Source organism: Hemiscyllium ocellatum, chromosome 28 (genome assembly GCF_020745735.1).
Source record: "Hemiscyllium ocellatum isolate sHemOce1 chromosome 28, sHemOce1.pat.X.cur, whole genome shotgun sequence".
Classification (NCBI taxonomy): Eukaryota; Metazoa; Chordata; class Chondrichthyes; order Orectolobiformes; family Hemiscylliidae; genus Hemiscyllium; species Hemiscyllium ocellatum.
Window position 1 is genome coordinate 10072039 of NC_083428.1, and position 24425 is coordinate 10096463.

At 43.2% G+C, this 24425-nt stretch overlaps 1 protein-coding gene across 4 annotated transcripts in view; it reads right to left on the bottom strand.

The window, feature by feature from the left end:
* LOC132829161 (spindlin-Z-like) overlaps positions 1 to 24425 on the bottom strand; it is a 142518-nt gene that overhangs the window by 102262 nt on the left and 15831 nt on the right. Inside the window, exon 1 of one of the 4 annotated variants that reach the window (XM_060846499.1) lies at positions 995 to 1072. The exons of 1 other annotated variant lie outside the window; for it this stretch is intronic. The gene's annotated coding sequence lies outside the window, so the exon portion shown is untranslated. Of the gene's footprint in view, positions 1 to 662; positions 686 to 994; positions 1073 to 24425 lie in introns of those variants that run through there. 2 more of the 4 variants (XM_060846500.1, XM_060846504.1) reach the window with 2 other exon arrangements.

Below are 24425 nucleotides of genomic sequence, written 5' to 3' on the forward strand. Positions count from 1 at the left end.
GGGGGGGGAAAGAAATATATAAAAAAAATCAGGCCAATGTTCGTGATGTGATTGCAAGCCATTGCAAAAGCTGTACGGATCCTATCCAACGGCGGATTGACCCCTCCTACCAAAAGCCGTTCATGTTCCTTCCACTCTCCCCCCACCACCCCCCTAACTTTTGGAAAAATGTCAGAGAGAAACCCAGATGATCAGGCCAGGAGGAGGACAGACTGCATTCCAGCAGCGTTGAAACCCGTGAACATGAAGTAGGAGCACTGGCAGGCAAAAACAGACAGACAGAGAGAGAGACATGGGTTTGGCCTGACTTCCATATTACACGACGCATTTCCTCAAACAATAATGCCGCCTTTACATGGAGGTGTGGGGGGGGGGGGGGGGGGGTGAAATACATATCATACTTATTTTTAAATGCAAGTAGAATACGGGGGGGGGGGGGGTGAGCAGGCGCATAACATATCACGTGAAGGGAGGTGGAAAGCAGAGGAACAACAGAGCAATGCACCAAAAAAAATCCGTCCGTGAATACACGCTGGCACTAGAGAGCAACACTGTATCGGGGGAGGGAAACCAAATGGATACTACTGACATTTTAGACACAATGTTTCTTTTCCATTCAGTGTTACCACCCCCCGCGTTCCAATACAAACCAAAATTGCTACCAAAAAGAGCAACAATGTTTCCCCGACGTTCTTCCCTCAGGACTCGCTTGAATTTTCATTAAACCTCCCCCCCCCAGGTTATTACTGACAGAGGGGGAGTAACGTTAAAAAAAATGACATGAAGGAAGCTGCCACAATAGGCCAGACATTTTGGAAGTTTAACCGACCCCCCCCCCAAACACACACACACAAAAGATTTTTTTCCAACTTGAATAAAAAAGTTGCGAGACGTTTTTGTTTTATTTTCGTCCGGAGAATGGCCTCGGTGCATTAAAAACCGTGCAAAGATGAGAAAGTATGAAATGGAAGGCAGAGAATTGCAATCTTTTTACCTGCAGTTTCTGACGCTGCCTCACGCATTCATTTTTGCTCGAGCAAAAAAAAAGCCACCCAGAACCCCGGGGGCTCGCGCAGACGGGAAGCAACCTTGGGAGGGTGCACATGCGCAGAGACACCGGGCATGCTGGGAATTGTAGTCCACTTGACTCCCCCTCGTCTTTTCTATGTCTCTTATGCTGAAAATGTGTTGCTGCTTAAAGCGCAGCAGGTCAGGCAGCATCCATGGAACAGGAGATTCGACGTTTCGGGCAAAAGCCCTTCATCAGGACTACTATGTCTCTTATGCCCCACATTCACCTCATTAAAGTTGAGACGTCAGCTTCAGTTGTTTCGACATCACAGGCTACCATCTCCATGCTGCTTAAATGCTAACTACATTCAAGATCAAAACACGTGAGAATGGCCAGAAATACACACACAAAAGTTCTGAAGAGTCACTGGACTGTAAACTCTAACTCTCTACAGATGCTGATAGATCTGCTGAGTTTCTCCAGCAATTTTTGCTTTTCTTTCAAACTTTCAGCATCAGCAGTTCTTTGTTATATTGTACCTGAAGGAATACCAGACTTGAAACAATAACCGATTTCTCTCTCCACTGATGTTGCTAAATCTGCTGAGTTTCTCCAGCAATTTCTTTTTTATAACGTGTAACATTAACTTTGCTTCTCTCTCTACAGATGCTGCACGGACTTGCTGTGTTTCTCCAGTAATTTTTGTTTTGTTTCAGCTGTTCTGTGTGGTGATTGTAAGGAACTCAGCTAGATGGCTCTCATTTGAGTTGTAAAGTGTGGCGCTGGACAAGCGCAGCAGGTCAGGCAGCTTCCAAGGAGCAGAAGAATCGATGTTTTGGGCCTATGCTCTTCATCAGAAATGTGCCCCAATTCAGAACAGGCCTGTATCTGTTAGCTCTTCTTCGGGAAGCTTTGGTTGGCATCTCCTTCTTAGATGTCTTTTGTTCCGATGGGACCCCTGGTTTGGCTTTCCTGTTCTTGGTTCTCAGTTTTTGTCCTCTGTAGTTCTTGGTTCTGAAGCTGCTGGTTGGTGGTGGAAGGCTGTGGGGAAGCTGTTTATGCAGAAGCCTGTTGTGAAAAGGGCTCTCTCAGGTGAGATCAGGACTGGCAGTTATATCTTGATGTTCTCTTCTGAAGTTAATTGGCTTTCCGATGGTTAGACTATGTGTAAATGGGTTTTGATCAAGATTGAATGGCCAGTACGTCCAGGTCCAATACTGTCGGCACAGTGTAGCCCCAGGCGTAAAAGTTGTCTTGGGTGAGGGTCTATTGCATTTGCTCGATTGTTCTTTTAGAGAAGAGGTGTACATTGGGTCTAAGCCAGACCACTCAAAACATTCTTGAGGCGGCAACTCAGACCATAACTTTGCAATTTGTTTCAGTAAGTGTACAGTGAAAATTACCCGGATTAAGTTAGCTAGGTTGACTACTAGATTTTAATACAGACAAAAAGTTATACACAAAATTACAAAAGAACATAATAAAGAACCCCTACAGAACTCAGCCTATCCAACTAGACTTAATTATGCTGTTCTGAATATACACAACAGTCCCATTAAGCAAACTCTCTTTAAAACCCAGTATAACTGGAACACGTGCTTACAGCTTGAATTTGAAGGGCAGAAAGAGACAGTTTCAGAAATCACTGTTGAACTTCCCAGTTCAAGACTGAATTAAAACTGCTCAGTTCAGCTAGAGAGCTGACCACTCCCTTTTCATTATACCGGTCACTTCTAAAACATGACCACTTTGGCCTGAACTCTCATTTGTTTACATATAAACAAAAGGCCTCTCAAAATCTTTTTCATCTCTGTACCAAACCAGACTGATCGGAACCTGGCTTGGTTTATTACCCCTCTGAAAAAAAATCAAGGACAGAGTCTCCTTGAGCCAAAGAACAGCTTTTGGGGAAAAAAAACAGGACTAGCTTTGAGACACCAGGCTGAACAATGGTTCAAACACAGATAGGCAGGAGGCTGGAAGAACACAGCAAGCCAGACAGCCACCTGACTCCTGCCTGTCTATTTTGGGTTCCAGCATCTGCAGTTTTTTTTTGTCTTGAACAATGGTTCCAGGCAGCCACCCGAGTTCTGAGAGTTGCCTTTGTGTATTCTCTGCAAAAAACTCAGTCCAGCGGACTGTTTTATCCTTTAAATGTTTTGAAAAATCCAGGGTTTTGTCCATTATTTTAAATATTGGGGATTTTTGCTTGATCCTCCATGGTAGGAGCAGATACAGTTACAACAATTAAAAGACATTGGGGCAGGTATGTGAATAGGAAAGGGTTGGAGAGATATGGGCCAAACACAGGTAAGTGGACTAGTTTAGTTGAAAAACATGTTTGGTGTGGTGGGTTGGACTGAAGGTTCTGGTTCTGTGCTTTATGACTCGAAATGTGCACTCCAAACCTGCTGAGGTTCTGCAGCAACTTCTGTGGTTGTTGCAGAATTCCAGCATTTGCAAAAGGAGGATGGCCAGATTTTTTGATTGACACAGTAATTACATTCAAGAAAATCACTGTGTGTTAAGCGATATTGTGTTACTCAGAACACATTTCTATAGAAACCCATGTATACATTTGGGTTACATTTCCGGAATACAAGCATAAAGTTAATATAATATACCAAAATAAGCATGAAAAACAATTATCTTTTCTTTAATATTTTAAAATTTATGCTTTTTCTTTTGGGATATAGTCTCACCTCGTCAATTCATTATCTGGGGGTGGACAGTTTATTTAAACCAAACCAATTTTAAATGGAGGAAGCAACAGCCAAAATGAGCTGAAGAGCAGAAATGTGCCCAGGAATTCTGGGTTTTTGAGTACACAAATACTCCACACTGTTGAAGGTCAGGTGGAAATGTATTGTCATGAATCAGGCATGCATTGTAGTTATCATGGTAGTAAAGTAAAATCTATGTTAAATGAAAACTTTAATCAAGTACAACAACAACAACAACAAACAGTACAGGAAAAGCTCAGCAGGTCTAACAACATCTATGAAGAGAAATCAGAGTTAACGTTTTGTGACCCTTCCTTTGAGCTGATTGTAGCTCGGAAAAAGTTTTTTATGCAAAAGATAGGGTAGGGGAGGGGGTAAGGAGTAAATGATGGGTGGGGATAGAGGTAAAAGACTGAAGAAGTAACAATCTGGCTAGGAGGGTGAACAGGAGGTGGCAGAAATAGCAGCTAATGATTTTATGGATGTGGATGCTGGTGGGAATCCACAAGGACAAGGGGAACCCTTGCATGAAGGGAGAGAGGGGTTGAGGGTAGGAGATGGGTCAGACACAGTTGAGGGCCCTGTCAACAATGGTCCTGGGGAATCCTCAGTTGAGGAAGAAATCTTAATCTACTGCATTTGCTGCTCATAATGTGGTTTCCTCTAGATTGGAGAAAAGGGTAGACTGGATGCTGCTTCACAGAACACCTACATTCTGCCTGCAAAAATGATTCTGAGCTTCCAATTGCCTGCCACTTCAACTCACCACCCTATTTGCAATTTTTGAGAAGATTTGTAGCTCAGATTGAGGTTCAGGTTGTAAGTTTGCTCACTGAGCTGGTAGATTGGTTTCATCAACCATACTAGGCAACATCATTAGTGAGCCTCCGGAGAAGCACTCGTGTTCTGTCCCATTTTCGGTGTGTGTGTTTTGGTCTGTTAAAAGGTCAGTGATATCATTTTTGGTTCTTTTTCTCAGAGGTGAGAAAATGGGGTCTAAATCAATGTGTTTAGTGATGCAGTTCTGGTTTGAATGCGAAGCCTCTAGGAATTCCTGTGTGTGTCTGTTTAGTCTGTCCTTTTTGTCCACGTCTCTGTAATTGTAGTTCATTCCTCTTACTATGACGGCTTTTTTGGTGTCTGTTAGTGGTCAGTCCAACAGGTTTTTAATCCAAGCTTCTGAATTGTGTTGTTCTGTTGTGGGAGCTTGTCCAGTTTTCTTTTGTAAGGATAGGTTTTTCTTTTGTCTTGGTCTGCAGTCGTTTGATACTGATGGCTCATTCTAATATGCTTGTCCATTCCTGGTCAGTCATGTTGGTGTACAAAGGCTTTTTGCGCAATATTTCCTATTTGTATTTGATCAGTCGGTTGTGGGCATCATTGATCATTTTTCGCAACATTCTGCACCTGCTCTGTTCTGATATTCCTCTGGCTTGTCGGGTGTTGAGAGGTGGTTTGTATTTGACATGATTTGGTAATACCCATTTCCTGAGACATTCATGTAGGAAATATAGTTGTTCATGGGTGGTGCTCAGTCACGTGGCATTGGTTTCCCACCTTTGGGCTACTTTGAGCATATGGTGCCCATAGGTGTTTGCGATTCTTGAGAAGACTTGTAGCTCAGTTTGAGATTCAGGCTGTAAGTTTGCTCGATGAGCTGGTAGGTTTGTTCTCAGATGTTTCATCACCATATAACATCATCACTGAGCCTCTGGTGTTCTGTCCCACTTGCTATGTGTGCGTCTTGGTCTGTTAAGGTGTCATTTCTGGTTCTTTTTCTCAGAGGTTGGTAAATGGGGTCCAAATCGATATCCACATATCAGGCAAAATTAACAAGACAGATCTCCAAAGTATGAAACCTGATGGATCAAACACACCTCGCATCTATGGATTACCTAAGGTTCACAAACCAGGGGCCCTCCTCAGATCCATAGTCTCATTCCCCAGCACATTGACATACGGACTAGCAAACGAACTTCACCGTAAACTGAAATACCTAGTTGTAAACTCATGCCATTTGATCCACTCCACCCAAGAATTCCTGAACATCAAAGACTCCATGATAGAAGAGAATAAAATCATGGTCTCCTTCGACGTAGCAGCCCTATTCACATCAATTAACATCAGCCTGGCCAAAGAAACACTGACCTCACTACTAGATGAACTGAGGACCCAAACAACAGACAGCACCAACTTCATCAGCCTCGCGCTAGTAGACCTGTGCCTCATGCCATTTCATCTTCAATGACAAGACCTACAAACAAATCAATGGCACACCCATGGGATTGCCACTATCAGGATTCTTGACAGTAATGCAGTGACTTGAACGAACAGCCCTCCCATGATCCAACTCAAGCTTTGGGTCTGCTCGGTCATCATGAAACAGGATAAATTAGAGGAAACCTACAATATCATCAACAACATCCTTACTGGCATAAATTTCACCCAAGATTAAGGGAACAACAACAAACTCCTCTTCCTAGATACCACAGTGGAACGAACAGTTAATAGAGAACTGTAGGCCAGCAAAACTCTGGCGTGGCACACTTGGAATAATGTATACAGTACTGGTCACCACATTAAAGGATGTGGAAGCTTTGGAAAGGGTTCAGAGGAGATTAACTAGCATGTTGCCTGGTATGAAGGGAAGGTTTTATGAGGAAAGGCGGAGGGACTTCAAGCTGTTTGTTAGAGAGAAGGTTGAGAGGTAACTTAATTGAGACGTATAAGAGGGTTAGATAGAGAGGACAGTGAGAGCTTTTTTACTCGGATGGTGATGGCTAGCATGAGGAGACATAGATATAGGACAGATGTCAGGCGTAGTTTCTTTACTCAGAGACATGGGACACCCTGCCTGCAATAGTAGTGGACTCGCAAACAAAGGGCATTGAAATGGTCATTGGATAGACATATGGATAAAAATGGAATAGTGTAGGTTACGTGGGCTTCAGATTGGTTCCACAGATCAGCGCAACATTGAGGGCTGAAGGGTCTGTACTGCACTGTAATGTTCTATGTTCTATGAAAGCAGCACACAGAGACCAGGCACTCTACATGTCCCAACACCCACAAACAAAGCTGCATCAGGACATGATTTAAACCAGCCACAACACACTATAGCATTCAGGAACTACCAGCAGCAGAAAAATACCTACACAGGAGTGGTTAAGAACAACAGGTAACCAATACACACAATCTGCCAATTGTTAAACAATGAACCCAAACAAGAAGATACAACACGCCCAGAGACTCTAGCCGCACTACCATACAAAAGATATCTCAGAGATGACAATCAGACTACTCCGACCCCTTGGCATCATCGCAGCCCACAAACCTACCATTTCGCTGAAACCGCGACTGATGAACCTGAAGGACCCTATACTAACAACCAGCAAAATGAATATAATTTACAAAATATCCTGCAAGGACTGCAACAAACATTGGACAGACAGGCAGGAAAATAGCTATCAGCATACACAAACACCAAGTTGCCAACAAAGGACATCACCACAAGCTATCACTAACATCCTGACATACAGCCAAAGAATGACACCACTTTGACTGGGACAACACATCCCATCTTAGAACAGGCTAAACAGAGACATGCACGGGAGCTTCTAGAGGTCTGTCATTCAAACTGGAACTCTATCAATAAATACATTGATTTGGGCCCCATTTACCAACCTGAGAAAAAGAACCAGAAATGATACCACCCACCACAACAAATCAAGGCACATAAATAGAAAGTGGGACAGAACGCCAGTGCTTCACCTGAGGCTCCCTGATGATGCTACTTTGCATATCTGAGAACAAATCTACCAACTCAGCGAGCAAACTTACAACCTGAACAGCCTGTTCCGTGGCCAATATCTTTGTCTCAGGCTTGTTGAAGTGCTCCATCAAAGCTCAGTGTAAGCTGGAAGAACAGCATTGCATTTTCTGTTTGGGAGCCCTGCAGCGTTCAGGATTCAATTCTGAGTTCAATAACTTTAGGCTTTGAAATTTCCAATGCCCCACATCCACGCCCACACACCAGGCCTTGTGATCATATAGTCTGCCATTACATACAACCATTGTCAGCCACTGAAGGCCTCCATTAACAGCTATTCACCCTCCTGGTCAGATTGTTATTCACTCTTGTCTGTCCAACTGTTCTTCTCTCTCTTTGGGCTCTATTCCCATCTATCTTTTACTCCTAACCCCCACCCTAATCTCTGCATAAAAATTGACATTTTCCTAGCTACCATCAGTTCGGACGAAGGGTCATCAGACCCAAAACGTCAACTGATTTCTCTTCACAGATGTGGCCAGACTTGCTAAGCTTTTTCAGCAATTTCTGTTTGTTTCTGATTTGCACCATCCACAGGAAGAGTCAGAGAGTCATGGAGTCCTACAGCATGCAGACAGGCCTTTTAGCCCAAACTGGTCCATGCTGACCAAAATGTCCATCCACGCCAACCCCATTTCCCTGCACTTGACCCATATCCTTCTAATCCTTTCCTATCCATGCATTTGTCCAAATGCCTTTTAAAATGTAGTTAATGTACCTGCCTCAACCACTTCTGTTGGCAGCTGATTCCACCCTCTGTAAAAATGTTGTCCTTCAGGTTCCCTTTCGTTCTTTCCCCTCTAACCTTAAATGGAGGCCCTCTTGTCCTTGATTCCCCAGCCCTGGGAAAAAGTTGGTGTACGTTCACTCTATCCATGCCGCTCATGATCTTACACACTTCTATAACACACCACCTCCAGTCTCCTACGCTCTAAAGAAAATGTCCTATCTTGTCTAACCACTCCCTGTAGCACAGGATCTTGAGCCTGGCAACATCCTTGTAAATTTCTTCTGCACTCTTTCCACTTTAATAACATCCTTCATAGAGCTACGTGACCAAAACTGAACACGATACTACAACTGTGGCCTCACCAAAGTCCTGTACAACTGCAAAATAACTTCCCAACTTCTTTACTCAGTGCCCTGACTGATGAAGGCCAGTTTGCCAAAAGCCTTTTTCAATGTTCTGCTTATCTGTGACTCCATTTTCAGAGCATTGTGCACCTGAATTCCAAGGTCCCTCTGTTCCGGTACACTCCTTAAGACCCTACTATTTACTATGAACCCCTTTTAGTTTGACCTTCAGTTTTTATTTGATCAAGGACCACCTGTTTTGCGATAGGTTTTATTTGCATCAACCTGGACAGTCGGTTGGGTGAGGGGGGTGGGGGGAGGTGTTAGTATAACATCTCAACCAGAAGACAGCACCTCTCATATTCCCTAAATACCACAATGAACTCCCAGTATTTGGTCTTTATGCACCTAAGGTTTAAAGTGGAATTTGAACTTAATACCCTGTAGCTCAGAGGCAAGAGTATAACCACATGAGCCATTCTTGGGGATGAGAGTCATCAGTACTTGTGAGTGATGGAAAAAGCTGGGATATCCTCATGATAGAAAAGATTAAGACAAGATTTGATGGTGAGAAAAACTTACATTTGTAGAGTATCTTTCAAAACCTCAGGATGCCTGAAAGCTCTTTACAACAACAAAAATAACTTATATGTGGTCTTTAATGTGATATAATGTGCTAAGGTGCTTCATAGAAGGAAAGTGTTAAGAAAGAATAACACCATGTCACATAAAGACATATATTAGACCAGATGACCAAAAGATGGGTTTCAAAACTTGTTTTAAAGTACATAGTGAGGTGTCATAGACTTATTCAGCACAGAAAAAGACCCTTCGGTCCAGCTCATCCATGCCCGCTGAGTTTCCCAAACTATAATGGTCCCATTGCCTGCCTTTTGTGTCTGGAATGTTATGATCACAGTTGAAAGTATTAGTGGATAAGTCAGGTCTCAGGCGGAAATCTGGCTGAATAGGTCATAATTTCTTTTGAGGTGGTCTTTCAATGAAACACAAATATGCAGATTTGGTTTTCACAATAAAACAAGGTAATTATGCATTATTACCGATAATATAAGATAATGATTTTGAGACACTTTGTTTAATATAAGCCCATTAATCCCAAAAGCACCCCTTTACATCACTCACACTAGAAACAACTCCCTTCTCTATCATATCTAGAGGGCTTGGTTTAACTGCGAACTCGATTCCCATTCTCAAGAACCTGATAGCCACTTCAGTGAGTCTTCATACAACTGAGTTTAAAAACTTTCTCAGCTTCAAATAACACTTAAGGTATTAATCAAATAGTTCCACTCTGGAACATCAAAACTAAAATCCTTACACTGAGGTAATATATTTCTTAACAGTTCAAAATGATATCTCGTCTATAGGAACAACTTTTAACAGCTCGGTTCAGTTCTGTAAAGTCTGCAATCAAAATAAATCCATGCCCCTATCACTCTGAGTAAAGAAACTACCTCTGACCTCGGTCCTATATCTATCACCACTCAATTTAAAGCTATTTCTCCCTGCTAGCCATTGTCATCAAAGGCAAAAGGCTCTCGTTATCCTAACCTATCTAACCTTCTGATTATCTTATGTCTCAATTAAGTCACCTCTCAACCTTCTTCTCTATAACGAAAACAGCCTCAAGTCCCTCAGCATTTCCTCGTAAGACCTTCCCTCCATACCAGGCAACATCCTAGTAAATCTCCTCTGAACCCTTTCCAAAGTTTCTACATCATTCCTATAATGTAGTGACCAGGATTGTGGGTGTATCTTTAACAAATGGACTGCCACAGCTCAAGTAGGATGTTCACCATCATCTTCTCATGGGCAACGAGGGTTAGGCAATAAGTGCTGGCCCAACCAAGAGAAAAAAAAATGTTGTAGGTGTACTCTTACTACAATCAAACTAGCATACCAGATCAAAATCTGTAACAGATGCAGCCAGCCTTTTTAAATATCTCTGTGGCATGTGGCATCAAGGGATACAGCTAAACATATGCAGAATATCTGGTTCTCAAAGCCAAACTAGATGCCCGAACAATTCACAAGTGACCAACAAGATTGTACAACACCACAACGCTGGCAGAAAGGAAAGTATTAAGAAGGTACACAAATGCAAACACATCAATGAAGTTCACAGTCTATCAAGTGAAAATCAAATTTCAAGCATTCTATAATGTTATACATGTTGATGGTATAAGGCAATCAGAAGCTTTTACATCCATTAATACATCTCCTGAAAAGATTGGACAACACACACTAAAAGCTAAAAATCACATGCCACAATCTATTCAGTCAACAATCTCCCTGGATGCCTTTAAAGTGAAACGTAAACTAGGTACCATGATAATTACTTCTAATATGCTGTGCAGATTACCCAATTTTCACAAAGACTTAGATATTCCGCTTGATCTACACATTGATGCTCTATACAGTGAAGCTGAAGACATGCTCAAGGTTGATCATTTTGACCAGAGTTGTGAGAACAGTTGCAAATACTAAGCTTCCAAAGATGAGCAACTGCAAGAGCTGCACAGAATCATTAATAAGGGATCACCTGATACTATTAAAGAAGTATCTGACAATATTCCTTCGTTTTGGGCATGCCAAGGTGAACTATCAGGATAATTAATTTTTCGAGGACAAACAAATTACATCAAAATAATTCACCACAGTATATTGTACATATCTTAAAATTGTTTGTCAATGTGGGAAAGGACACATATCATTTATGTCACCATTATCCATATTAAAGTAAAGTAAAGTAATCTAGCAGGTAACATGGTACATACTATCGAATCAATGACCATGTGTCAAGCATCTGTCTACTTTTGTTCACACTGTTCCAGGAAATATCAGCATTGCTCACAACTCAAAATCACGTTTACTGGAACATATTGTATGACTGCAGCCATCTCTTTGCACAGTCTCCTTGACTTAAAAGCACATATTTGCATTTTTAGTCACTGGCCAAAAATTACCAAAATAAAGAGATATGGTCTTTACACAACATTGTAAAGGAACAGAAGCTAGCTGAAATCAATGTAGCCCATGCCAATTTAGCACAAGAGTGAGAGAGAGCACTCCAACAATGAATAGGCAGCAAAGTTGAGTGAAAGGAATCTGCAGCAAGACCGCCAAGTTATCAAACAAAGTGCAAAAGGGAACAATGTGTATAACTCCTAGTGGATATATATTCACCAAATCAGGACAATTTGACAAAGCTGTTAGTTTTGTAAACTCTGTTTTGCTTGATATTGTTATTATTGAATTGACAATGTATGTCTATGTTCAACCATATATATCTGTTTGGGATAATTTGTTATCTTTGCAAAAGCTGGGTGCTGTGTTGTGTTTCATGGTCAGTATGGCCATGCTGTTACGGACCAGTAGCACTGCTGTCTTGCCTTCCACATTTTTCGTATTCGACTAATCATGATGAGTTCAGGATCAGCATTTTGCATTACAACAGAGAAATTCTTGCATTTTTAATCTTTTTATATTGAAAAGATTGGAAATGAGTAAGTGCTGTGCTTAGTTTCCTCAACAGCAAATTAATTTTTAAAATCTCAGTGGAATGGTACATTTCATTAACGGACCAACCATCAAACAATCATAGAATCCTACAGTGTGGAAACAGGCCCTTTGGCTCAGCAAGTCCACACTGAGCCTCTGAAGAATAAACCACTCATAACTGCTCCCCCCGTACCCCCCCCCTCCAAAAAACACACACACACACACACACACACGTATACATATATAGGTTTTTGGGGTGAATTTGTACTTGCAGAATTACATTTGATTTTGCTCAAAAACTGCATGAATCCATGTAAGATTCTGTAAATCCATTTTTTAAGGTTAGAATCAGTCTGACCATTGTGGCACAGACAGCCTCACACAGGACAGCTCGCACCTTCAATGCTTTATCTGGGCCAACATGACACCAATTGTTAAAGTTCACTTGGGAATGTAACTTTTAAAAAAAAAAGCTTTGCAATTTGTATATGAAAGAACTGAAACCAACATGGTCATTCTAAATGATGAGAGACTTAATAAACAATCCAGATCTTTTTCAATATATAATTTCAGCTACATCACACTTAACTTTTGCTATAAATTCTGTGTCTTACAATCTTATTCTCCACAACCACCTGATTAAGGAGCAGCGCTCCGAAATCTAGTACTTCCAAGTAAACCTGTTGGGCTATAACCTGTTGTGTGATTTTTAATTTTGTACACCAGCATCTGCAAATCATGACTACCCAGCCCCATTCCCCTATCCTATCTAATATTTACACCTGACCAAGGCACCTAAATCGACACATTCATGAACACTGTGGGCAATTTATCATGGCCAATTCACCAAAGCTGTACATCTTTGGATTGTGGGAGGAAACTGGAACGCCTGGAGGAAACCCGTACAGACACGGTGGAGAATGTGAAAACTCCATACAGTCGCCTGAGGCTGGAATTGAACCCAGTACCTGGTGCTGTGAGTCAGCAGTGCTAACCACTGAGTCACCGTGCCGCCCTAATGCATGCACAGAGACGTGTGCAGTGGGTTTGTTTGAGTCATGCAGGAGAGGCAGGAAGGTGGAGAAAGACAGTCTGAAAGTTTGGTTTAAAAATAGAAAAGATGGCTTCATTCAAAGGGTGTTTTATAACTTGACATGCTAATCTGTGGAATGCTGCAGTTCAGAATCTAATTCAAACTGAGACAATGGTATTAAATTGATTCTCATTTGAATAACCCCATTTCATTTGTGAATAGAAGGAGATGGGACTTTCTAGGTCCACACCCCATTAGAGTGGTCAAGCACAATTGGCTGAGAGGCAGGAAGCAGAGGATGATGGTAAAGGGATATCTATGTTTCTGCGCGTTGAAAGCTGATGGTGCAGCCTGCAGGGGGAAGGCAGAAGCTCTTGACCACTACCCATAACCCAGCAACATCCCACCGCTGCATTCTGCCTCTATCTGATCACTTCCCTCCAGCCCCTGCCATCACAATGCTTGCGAAGTTGTATTTCGACTTTATCATTACCGTATTCTCATGCTTACCAATATTTGCTGGATCAGATTAATGGCAAGAGAAATTCAGTTATGATAGCTCACACATTCAAAATCAGGCCCTCGGCAATATTTAGCACAAATCACTGTTTTGGTTGTCTTTAAGACTGCAGGCTTGAGGGAAAACCTATCACATCTCGCTGGGAATCCAGCCCTGCTATTCTCGGAGTCATCACAGAAGTTAAAGACTTTTAGAAATGCATGATGATTCCCCGATTTATCTGAATTTCAGACCCAGATGGATAGAAAGTATGGACCAGGTTTCTGAACTAAATAAATATGATGATAACCCCCACAAGGCCTATGCGGGATCATTAATCAATCAATCTCTATAATGAGATCAATGGAGTATGATTTCCCTTTGTAACAGGCAATGGCTGCCCAGCTGGAACTCAGCATTGGAGCCCTTTACATAGCAGACCCTTGTGGCACAGTGGTAGTGTCCCTACTCCCGAAGTGGAGTCCCAGGTTCACGTCCCACCTGCTGCAGAGTCCTGTAGTATCATCTCTGAACAGGTTTATTAGAAAAATACTTCAGATAGAGCAGACTCAGTGGGTCAAAAGAAATTAAAAATAGAAGATCCAGAAAGGGCTCTTGTGGCAATGGTATTGTCCTTATCCCTGGATCAGGAGGCCCAGGTTTGAGACCTACCTGCTCCAGAAGCATATGATAACATCTCTGAACAGGATGGTTAGAAAAATTCTGTTTTTGAAACAACGTTGGAGCTGACCCTTTCGGTTCTGGGGTTGTGAAACAAGAGAGCATAGTGGCAGAAGAAGCATACGTGCAGGCAGAAGTGTAACAGATGAAAAGATGAGGCAAGGCGTCCAGGTGAACAACTGCTGAAGATGCAGTACTACTCAGGCTTTGTTGAATCTTTAAATAGCAAATGGACTCTGACTCTCTGTTTCTATATGTTTGATGAAGATCATCCATTTTGGATACAAATGTTGGCCATGAGAAGATCTTTTACATCAATCTGTTGAACTGTGCCCTTTGTGCACAATAGTTGTGAAATAGAATGCAAAAACATTTTAAAAAGCAGACCTAAGGACTCGTGTGGTGCACCGCTGGTGTTCCTACGCTGGATCAAATTCACCTGCTCCAGGGGCGTGTGATAGCATTGCTGAACAGATTGTAAAAAATATTCTAATCAAAAGCAGATCCAAAACTCTAATCCCCTTGTAAAAACCCATTTACAAAACACACACACAAAAAAAAATACATAGGTATTATGGATGGATGGAAAAGTTGTGTAGCAGCATCCTGGCTGCTGAAGTACAGATAGGTTGCTAACTTGGCTAAACAGCAAGGAATGCTGGTACATTGGCTCAGTAAAACTCAAATTATAAAACCCACACATCAGAAACACAGCAGCCAGGTGCTAATGATATTAGCATAATGTAAAAGGCATCCATTATCCTGGACTAGTCATACCCCCAACAACTTATCCAGTAAACAAAAGGAGATCCCAGACAGAAAAGCACTGGGTCCTGCTGCACAAAGAAACTAACAGTAGCTCGCCCATCCAAATGATTGACACAGTGTCAAGCTATTAAGTGTGCCTCCCTGTTTGGCCAGAATTACTGGAAGTTCCAGAAAACCATCTAACAGATATAAAACAGGACTCAACAACAGACTGCTCTCATGGAACCTCCCTTGGACCTTCTGAGGAGACCAGCATGACCAAAGGCAGAGGTCTACTGACTGCCCAAAGAGACAGAAGAAGAAAGCAGCTTCGCAATCCCAGCGACAGAAGAGAGAGAGAGACACACAGAGACAGAGAATAACTGCACAAATCAGAAATATTGTGAGCTTGTGGGGTTGAATAGGATTAGAGAAGAGCATGTTTGGTATTAAAAGGTTATTATAACTTGTTTCCTAATAAAGTTGGGACTGTTTTGCATCGATGCCAGCATATATTTGTATTGATTTGACCGCTTTGGTATTGTGGGATACCTTGATAAACTCATTCAAAACATTCTGGTTGGAGATGTTGGTAACTTCTTTTAAGGAACAAGACCACACTGGGAAAACAATTCAGTGGTCTCTACTCACAGGATCCGTGAGGATGCTCCTTGTACTTCAAAACTCTGATACTTGATCTTCCTTTTCTGGATATTTTAATTCGTCTACAGGAAATAAAGGGGCTAGTCCATTCTTATAAGAGGTTAGCAACATATTACAATAAAGTCAGAAGAACAGGTCACTGGGACAGATAGCAATCCCAAACTTAAAGCAGAGAATTTAAAATGACTTGCTGAATAAAAATCAGGCATTTAGATTAGATTACTTACAGTGTGGAAACAGGCCCTTCGGCCCAACAAGTTCACACTGACCCGCCGAAGCGCAACCCACCCATACCCCTACATTTACCCCTTACCTAACACTACGGGCAATTTAGCATGGCCAATTCACCTGACCTGCACATCTTTGGACAGTGGGAGGAAACCGGAGCACCCGGAGGAAACCCACGCAGTTGCCTGAGGCGGGAATTGAACCTGGGTCTCTGGCGCTGTGAGGCAGCAGTGCTAACCACCATGCCACCCTAATGATTTCCTGACCAACATATTCCCAACCACAAGCAGCTTTACCGTGGCCTTTGCCATCACTGCAATCTGACCCCCAACCTCTCTCTGTGCTGATGCTTCTGACTTAACACGCCTCTCCCACTGCCCAACTAGGGGTGACATCCTTTGCACCTGTGCAGTCTCAGGCAGCTGCATGTTGCAGGGCTGCCTCATCATGAAGTGTAGGTATTATGGTTGTCGTCATTGCATCCATTTGAAGGTCACTGGTATTTTGCTCCTTTTGCCCTCCTTACTTTCTGGATCTGGTGTTGGAGTTGGCCAACGATATTGAGAGAGTGGTTAGCAAGGTAAAGGGGAATCTTGGGTTTCTTGAATAGAGACATTAAGTGAAACAGCAGGGATGTTATATTCGGCCTTATGAAGCTCTGGTTAAACCACAACTGGAGTATTATAGTCAAAAGATGGACACCACAGTTTCAGAAATGTAAGGGTCTCCGAGAGTGTTGAGATTTACTAGAAATGATTTCCTGGACTTGAACTCCATGGCTAGGTTGGAGAAGCTGGAGTGATTCTCTTTTGAACAAAGAGCATTTAGGAAACATTTGATGTAAGTTTACAAGATCATAGTGTGATGATGATGATGCCCCTACAACAATGTTATTTTGCCCTTTTTTCGAGAGGGGTCATAAAGGCAGAGGTGCTGAAATGTGTGAACTGGCTAACTTAATAATGGCTAATAGAAACTGCCTAAGTCACAATCAGAGGTGGCCTTTAGCATTTTCCAGTAAAAGCAGTTGCACAATGAACTGGAAGTGGCCAGTTCTCCCAGATCAGGTTTGGTTTAGCATGAAACTGCTGGGCGAAAAAAAAAGTGGCTGGGGAGGAAGGTTCCCTGATTCTGGCTGACTCTGTCACTCACATTTCTCCTGTAAGAACCAGTATTTGATTTTACCTTATTTTGTCAAGTGTGTGTTTATAGGTATGTTGCAAGAAAGTGGAACAGCATCATTAAGTTGTGATAAAGTCACTTGGGTTTTCAGATAGATTGTTATTCTATATCCCATTCTCTTTTGTTTCATTTGGTAGTCTGCAAATGATTCTGCTTTGTTTAAAACTAATTGGTTTGATTAGCTGCATCACTCCTGATATATCTGTCTTACACCTGCGCAAAGCAACTAGAAAGGTTAGGGGCTGGGCTACCTTCTTGAAATGTTTTAGGGGAGGGGGAGTGTAGGGTTTGGCCTGCTCCATAACACAACCTGGTTTGATAAAGATAGATAAAATAACTGCAAAGCAGGAGGTATCCTGTCACCAACTCACCCTTTATTTACACGTGGGCTCTGACCAGTCAGTTCACAGCCAGTCCAGAAACGGAGGAGACCTCCTGAATATATATAAATATTTTTAAATAACCACTACAATACTGCCAAACAGCGGTAGTGGTTATTGTCCCCATCATGTCGTGCGCGCACACATAGGTGTAGGAAACAGTGAAGAAACAACGAGTGCAGAAATCTTTATTTATACCCATAGAGAGGGCCTCAACCGGGACCTTGCGTTCATGTCACATTACAGGTAACTACCATTGCACTACACACACTTTCTCTCACACTCAACCCCCACCCCAGACAGACACAGACAAACAAAGACCCACATGCACACATATTTTGTGGGGTGAATTTGTATTTGCAGAGTTACATTGTACTTTGCTCAAAAACTGCATGAATTCATGGAAAACTGTTATCGCACTTTTTAAATTAGAATCAATCTAAACATCATGGCATAGACAGAACACAGGGGGCTAACACCTTCAACATATTGTCTAGCTATCATCATTGTTATCAGCTAACCTGAGAATGCAACTTTTTAAAAAAAAGGTTTTGTGATTTACCCAAGAAAGAAGTGAAACTATCACTGTATTCAAACAAATGAAAGATTCAACAGACAGACAATCAGTTTTCCAATGTACAATTTCAGTTCCATCACTAAAATTTTGCTATAAATTCTGTGTTAGGATTGAATCCTCCACTATCACCTGATGAAGGAGCGACGCACCGAAGCTAGTGCTTCCAATTAAACCTGGTGGACTATAACCTGGTGTGTGATTTTTAACTTTGTACACCCCAGTCCAAATCATTATTTATATTCCATCATTAGGGAGAAAAGAAACATCCGATTGGCCAGTGACAAGCAGTTCTCCTGTTTATTCATTTTTTTATTTTATTAACTGTATTTTGTACTGTTTAATGCTAAACAGAAAGCAGCAATTCACAAAAAAAACCCCACTATATACAGGGAAATGGCAAAGCTGAACCCCAAACCCCACCGTTCAACGAGTGTTCGGGGAGAGGAGGACAAACCTCAAATTCCACTTCCGTTGATCACAACGAGAACAGTGACAAATAGACAAGACAGTGCAATCAAATGAGAAATAGAGCATAGAACACAGACCCAATATAGCTATAAAAGACACCTGACACCCATCTGCATCACATACTGATCAGACCGTCCTTGGCTAGCCTTCCTGCAGGACAGTCGTCAGCCTTCAGATCTCCGGCCACCCTGCGTACTGACTGACCCTCCCCAGGCCCACTTTCCTCCAGGCTGGTCATTGACCACCCAGCGCCAGGTTGCCTTGCGCACTGACCGGACTACCCCGGGCCATTTTCCTACGAGCTGGTTGTTGTCCTTGAGGACTCCAGCTGCCCTGCATATTGACTGACCCTCCCTAGCCCACTTTCATCCGGAACGGACATCAGCCACCAGCTCCCAGTCACCCTGCATACTAACTAAACCATCCCAGACCTACTTTCCTACAGTTGGGCTGTTGGCCTTCCAGCACTCAGCCGCCCCGCGCACTGACCGACACCCCCCACAGACCTGCCTTCCACCAGGATGGATATCAGCCATCCCACATACTGACTGGCCCTTTCGCCAAGCCTATGTTCGTACAGACCGGCCATTGGCTGTCGGGCTCCCAGCCTTCTGCATTCTGACCAGTCCCCTTCCGGTCAGCCCTCTTAAGGGCTGCTGTTGGCTGCCTGGCTCAGCCTCCCCAGGTACTGACCAACCCGTCCTAGACCGCCTTTCCTGTGAGGATGCTCTCAGGTGCCTGGCCTCGCCCGACTGCATACTGACAGGCTCCTCCCGGCCCACTTTCCTCCAGGCCAGTTATTGACCACCTTGCCCAACCGCGTACTGGCCGCCCTTCCCCTGACTAGCTTTCCTAAGGGCATGCTGTTGGCTGCCTAACCCCCAGCCACCTTGCGTACTAACAGATCCCCCTCCGGCTTTCCCCCAGGCCAGACATCGACCATCCAGTTCCTGGATGCCCCACGTACTGACTAGCCCATTCTGGAATGCACTCAACACAATTAATCAATTACAAAACCCACATTCAGTAACAGAATTCACAAAATCCTCACAATATAGTTTCTAGTACAAAGGCAGAAAATGCACACCCCACAGCCCACATACAGGTATTCAGTCTCAATAGAGGCCTAGCCCATCCATAGAGAACCAGGCCCACTCATAGGAACAAAGTACATTGTGAAGCTGCAGTTAACTCACAGGGGTTTGGTCCACTCCCAAAGGCAGAGTGCTCAGCACACACACAGGTTTTCAATCTCTACAGAGGCCTGGTCCATCCAAAGGACCAGGCCTACTCTCAGGAACACAGTACGTTGTAAAGGTGCAGTTAACTCACCTCATGTCCACTCCAGGATGCAGCAGTTGCTCACATCCACACACACACACACACACGCGTGTTCAGTTTTACAGAGGCCCAGTCACCCACAAAGGGCCAGCTCATCTGGACAGATGTGTTTTCTCACAAGGGCTCAGTCCAAACATCAAAAAAAAAGTGAAAGCACATTCCAAAACAGAAAACAAAGAAAGCCAGAATGCAAGGGCTCAGTCCTGCCACACAAAAAAAAATCAACATTGTTTTTTCTTATTTTTTTGAGAAAAGGACAGAGTAGTACACAAGCTGTATCCAGCCAGTGAAACAACAGTTCCCTAATGAGAACTGAGTTACACCTGAAACATATTGACTGTGTAATCAGGCAGTTACAAAAAAAATCAGTCCTCAATAAAAAGGAATATCAGTTGACAAACTGGCTATATGATTCAGCCAGTTCAGGAATCAAGTTTCCCCCATTAAAAAGCAGAAACCAACAGCAACAGTAACACACTGACTGTGGCCCAGCCAGTGAAAAATCAGTTCCCTAAACTGAAGAGATTCTAAATCTCTTATTTATATATTTTTCCTTTATTTATTGCAAGGGCCAGGCTGCAGTGGTGATAGTTGCTTGTGCAGCTGAACACCATTCAAATAAGAAGAAAAGAAGAAACACAGAAAGACAACACAAAAAACAATAAAGAAAACCAAAAGTTAAATGTCTACCTGAGACGGGGAGGGGGGGAAAGAAAAAAAACTCTCCTCCTTTAGCAGAGACCAACAGCAGCAGTAACACACTGACTATGGCCCAGCCAGCACAGAGTCAGTCCTCTAGACTGAGGGGATTCTAAATCTTTTGGTTATTATTTTTTACATTTTTATTAATCGATACAGTTTACAAAGTTAACATTAACAATCATATACAGAGAAACAGCAATTTACAAGAGAGAGGAGTGGGAAAGCCAAACCCCAAAGTTCAACCAGTTTTCAGGGAAATGAGGACCAACCTCAAATCCCAGCTTCAGTCATCACAAAAGAACCACTAACAAATACATATACGACAATCCAATTAAATAAGAAACCTTTCATAGAATACAGACACCTCACCAGCAATCTAGCAAGCCACCCATCCCTCTCACCTTCCAGCTCCTCTAAAGGCAGCCTGTCCTTATGTTCCTTCCGACCCTCAGTCAACCTTGATACACCTTCCGGCCACCTGTAGGACAGCCCATCCTGTTTCCCCAACATCCCCCCCAGGAAAACAGTGATCAGGACAGCCTACCCACCTTCCAGCTTCCCTAACTGCCATTCACACCTTCCGGTCACCTCTAGGACAGTCTGCCCCAGTACCTACCCCCCCCACCCCAGTAACAGCACTAAAGACGGCCTACCCTCCTCCTGGCTTTTGGTCTGCCCCTCTATGTACCATCAGGCATTTACCCACACCGATGCTCCATCTGGCTCGTGGACTGCCCAACACCTTCTGGCCGGTCTAGGACAGCCCGTTCCCTTCCCTGGGACGAAGGCGCACAGGGAAGCCCACAAGTCTTCCGGATCTCGGCCTGCCCCTACACACCTTCTGACTCTCGGCCGCTTTGACTCCTCCCAGCGTCCTCTAGAACAACCCGTCCTGATTACTCCTTCTCGGGACAACAGCATTCAGACCGGCACACCCATTTTCCAGCTCTCGGGGCATCGAGTATTGGGATGGCCTATCCACCCTCCAGCTTACGGGGCAGCCTAACCATCATCAGGTTCACAGGATGGCCTACCCACCCTCCGGCTCTCGGGGTGACAGCTTTCAGGATGACCTATGAGCCTCCCAGCACACAGTAAGGCCTGCCAGACTCAGGGACACACAACGACAGTGCAGATGATAAATTCAACAAGCAACAAGACAGTCAATTGTCAACAGAGTACTTTCCGATGCAGAGAGGATATTACCATAAACAGTTCACTTCAAAATTTAGAGTCCAGTCCTAGAAACAGTATCTACTCCAGTGTACAAAGTGCATTGTCAGAAATAGAGTCCACTCCAAACTGCAGAGTCCATTGCTAAAAACGGAGTCCACAACCAAGGACAGAGTCCTCTCCTGAAGGCAGCAAATGCATACGCCACATTGCAAGGTGTTCAGGCTCCATAAAGTCCAGGCCCACTCACAGGAACACAGTACATTGTGAACGTGCAGCGATCTCACAGGGGTTTGGTCCACTCTCAAAGGCAGGGTGCACTCCCAAACTCCAGGATACAGCCAATGCTCACCTCCCAACACACACACACAGGTGCTCAGTCTTTACAGGGGCCTAGTCCACCAACAAAAGACCAGGTTTACCCACAGGAACAGCTCATCTAGAAAGATGTATTTTCTCACAAGGGCTCAGTCCAAATACAAAAAAGTGAAATCATGTTCAAAACACAAAGAAAACCAGAATACAGGGGGCTAAGCTCTGCCACAAAATCCACAATATCCTTTCCTCAAAGTAAAAGAGAAAAACAATAACACACAGGCTGTGCTCAGCCAGTGAAACAACAGTTCCCTAGTGAGAACTTCCCTGAAACACATTGAGTGTGTAAATCAAGCAGTTTAAAAATCAGTCCTCAATAAAAATGAATACGAGTTACCAAACTGGCAATATAATTCAGCCAGTTCAGGAATCAGACTTCATCCAAAAACCAGACACCAACAGCAGCAGTAACACACTGACTGAGGCCCAGCCAGCACATTCAGTCCTCTAAACTCAGGAGATTCTAAATCTTCTGGTCATTTTTATTTCTTCTTTTTCTAAATCCTCTGTTAATTTTTAAAAATCTTTTTTCCTTTATCTTCTATTTCCCCCAGCACCCATGTTGTGTGTGTGCAGGTGTGAGACACAGTGAAAGACAACAGGTGTACAAATCTTTATTCAATTTCCACCATCAGGAAGAAGGGAAACACTCGAGTGGCCAGTGACAAACAGTGCCCTTCACATCAAAGTGCAATGCTGCGTGATCAAACAGTGAAGGGGAGGGCAGGGATTAAATCAACATAGAGTTGGAGGGGAATCTTCTATTTAATTTTATCAAAAAGGGAGTGCAAGCACCCACACCCAGTGTATACATGGCCCACAGACTCCACAGCACCACAGAACCTGCAGTTGGGCTGGGAGTCTGTGAACCACCACAATCTATAGTCATAGGGACTGCCTCGTGCAGCACCCTCCACCCCAGATCCCCGAGAGAAAGGGGGAGGTCTCCCATGTAGAGAGCCCTCCACTGGGGAACCTCCTGGGTATACTATTTTTTTCTTTTTTTCTTTTTTTCTTTTTATCCCTCCCACACTACCACCAAATAGCAGCAGTGATTATCTTTTACCCCAGCACTGGTGTGTGTGCAGGTGTGAGACACAGTGAAGAACAACAAGTGTGTACATCTTTATTTATATTCCACCACCAGGAAGAAAGGAAACACTTTAGTGGCCAGTGACAAGCAACGCCTTTCTCAGAGGGCAATGCTGCATGATCAAACAGTGAAGAGGAGGACAGGGATTAAATCAACACAGAGTTGGAGGGGGAATCTCTTGTTTTTTTGTGTGTGTGCTAGTGCAAGACACAAGGTGCATGAATCTTAATTCAATTTCCACCACCAGGAAGAAAAGAAACACCCAAGTGGCCAGTGACAAGGAGTGCCCTTCACATCAAAGGGCAATGCTGTGTGATCAAACAGTGAAGGGGGGGGCAAGAGTTAAATCAAAATAGATTGGAGGGGGAATCTCCTCGTTATTTTTTTTCACACATGGAATGTCTTTGACACTGATCCAGCTCCCTCAGAGCCAGATCTCAGAGTGAACAGAACCTCTGACACTACTGTTATTTTTTTTTCTTCTTTTCTTTATTACCCCCCTGCGATAGTACTTATTTTTCCCCTGCACCCATGTTGTGTGTGTGCAGGTGTGAGACACAGTTAAAGGCACAAGTGCACAAATCTTTATTCAGTTTCCACCACCAGGAAGAAAGGAAATACCCAAGCGACCAGTGACAAGCAATGCCCTTCACATTAAAGGGCAATGCTGTGTGATCAAACAGTGAAGGGTAGGGCAAGGATTAAACCAACACAGAGTTGGAGGGGAAAATCTTTCTTGGTTTTTTTTTAGAATGAACAGGATGTCTGACACTCCTGTTTTTTTTCCCCTTTATAAAATTTTTAAAAATCGTTTTCTCCCACACTACTTCCTAACTGCGGTAGTGCTTATTAATTCCCCAGCACTATGTTGTGGGTGTGCAGGTGTGAGACACAGTGAAAGACGCAAGGTTTAAGACTTTAAGCAGGAGAGGTGGGGTTATTTGAAGAGGAGCTTTTCTAATGCTGTGAGTGATAATAATGTGGAACCTGCTGCCTACATGAGTGATACAAGTGGAAAGGATCAATTATCTCCAAAGGAAATTGGATGGAAAATTGTAGGAAAAAAACTTGATGTCTGCAGTATCCACGCTCTACAGGCAGAGAGTCAACACAGATGGGCCAA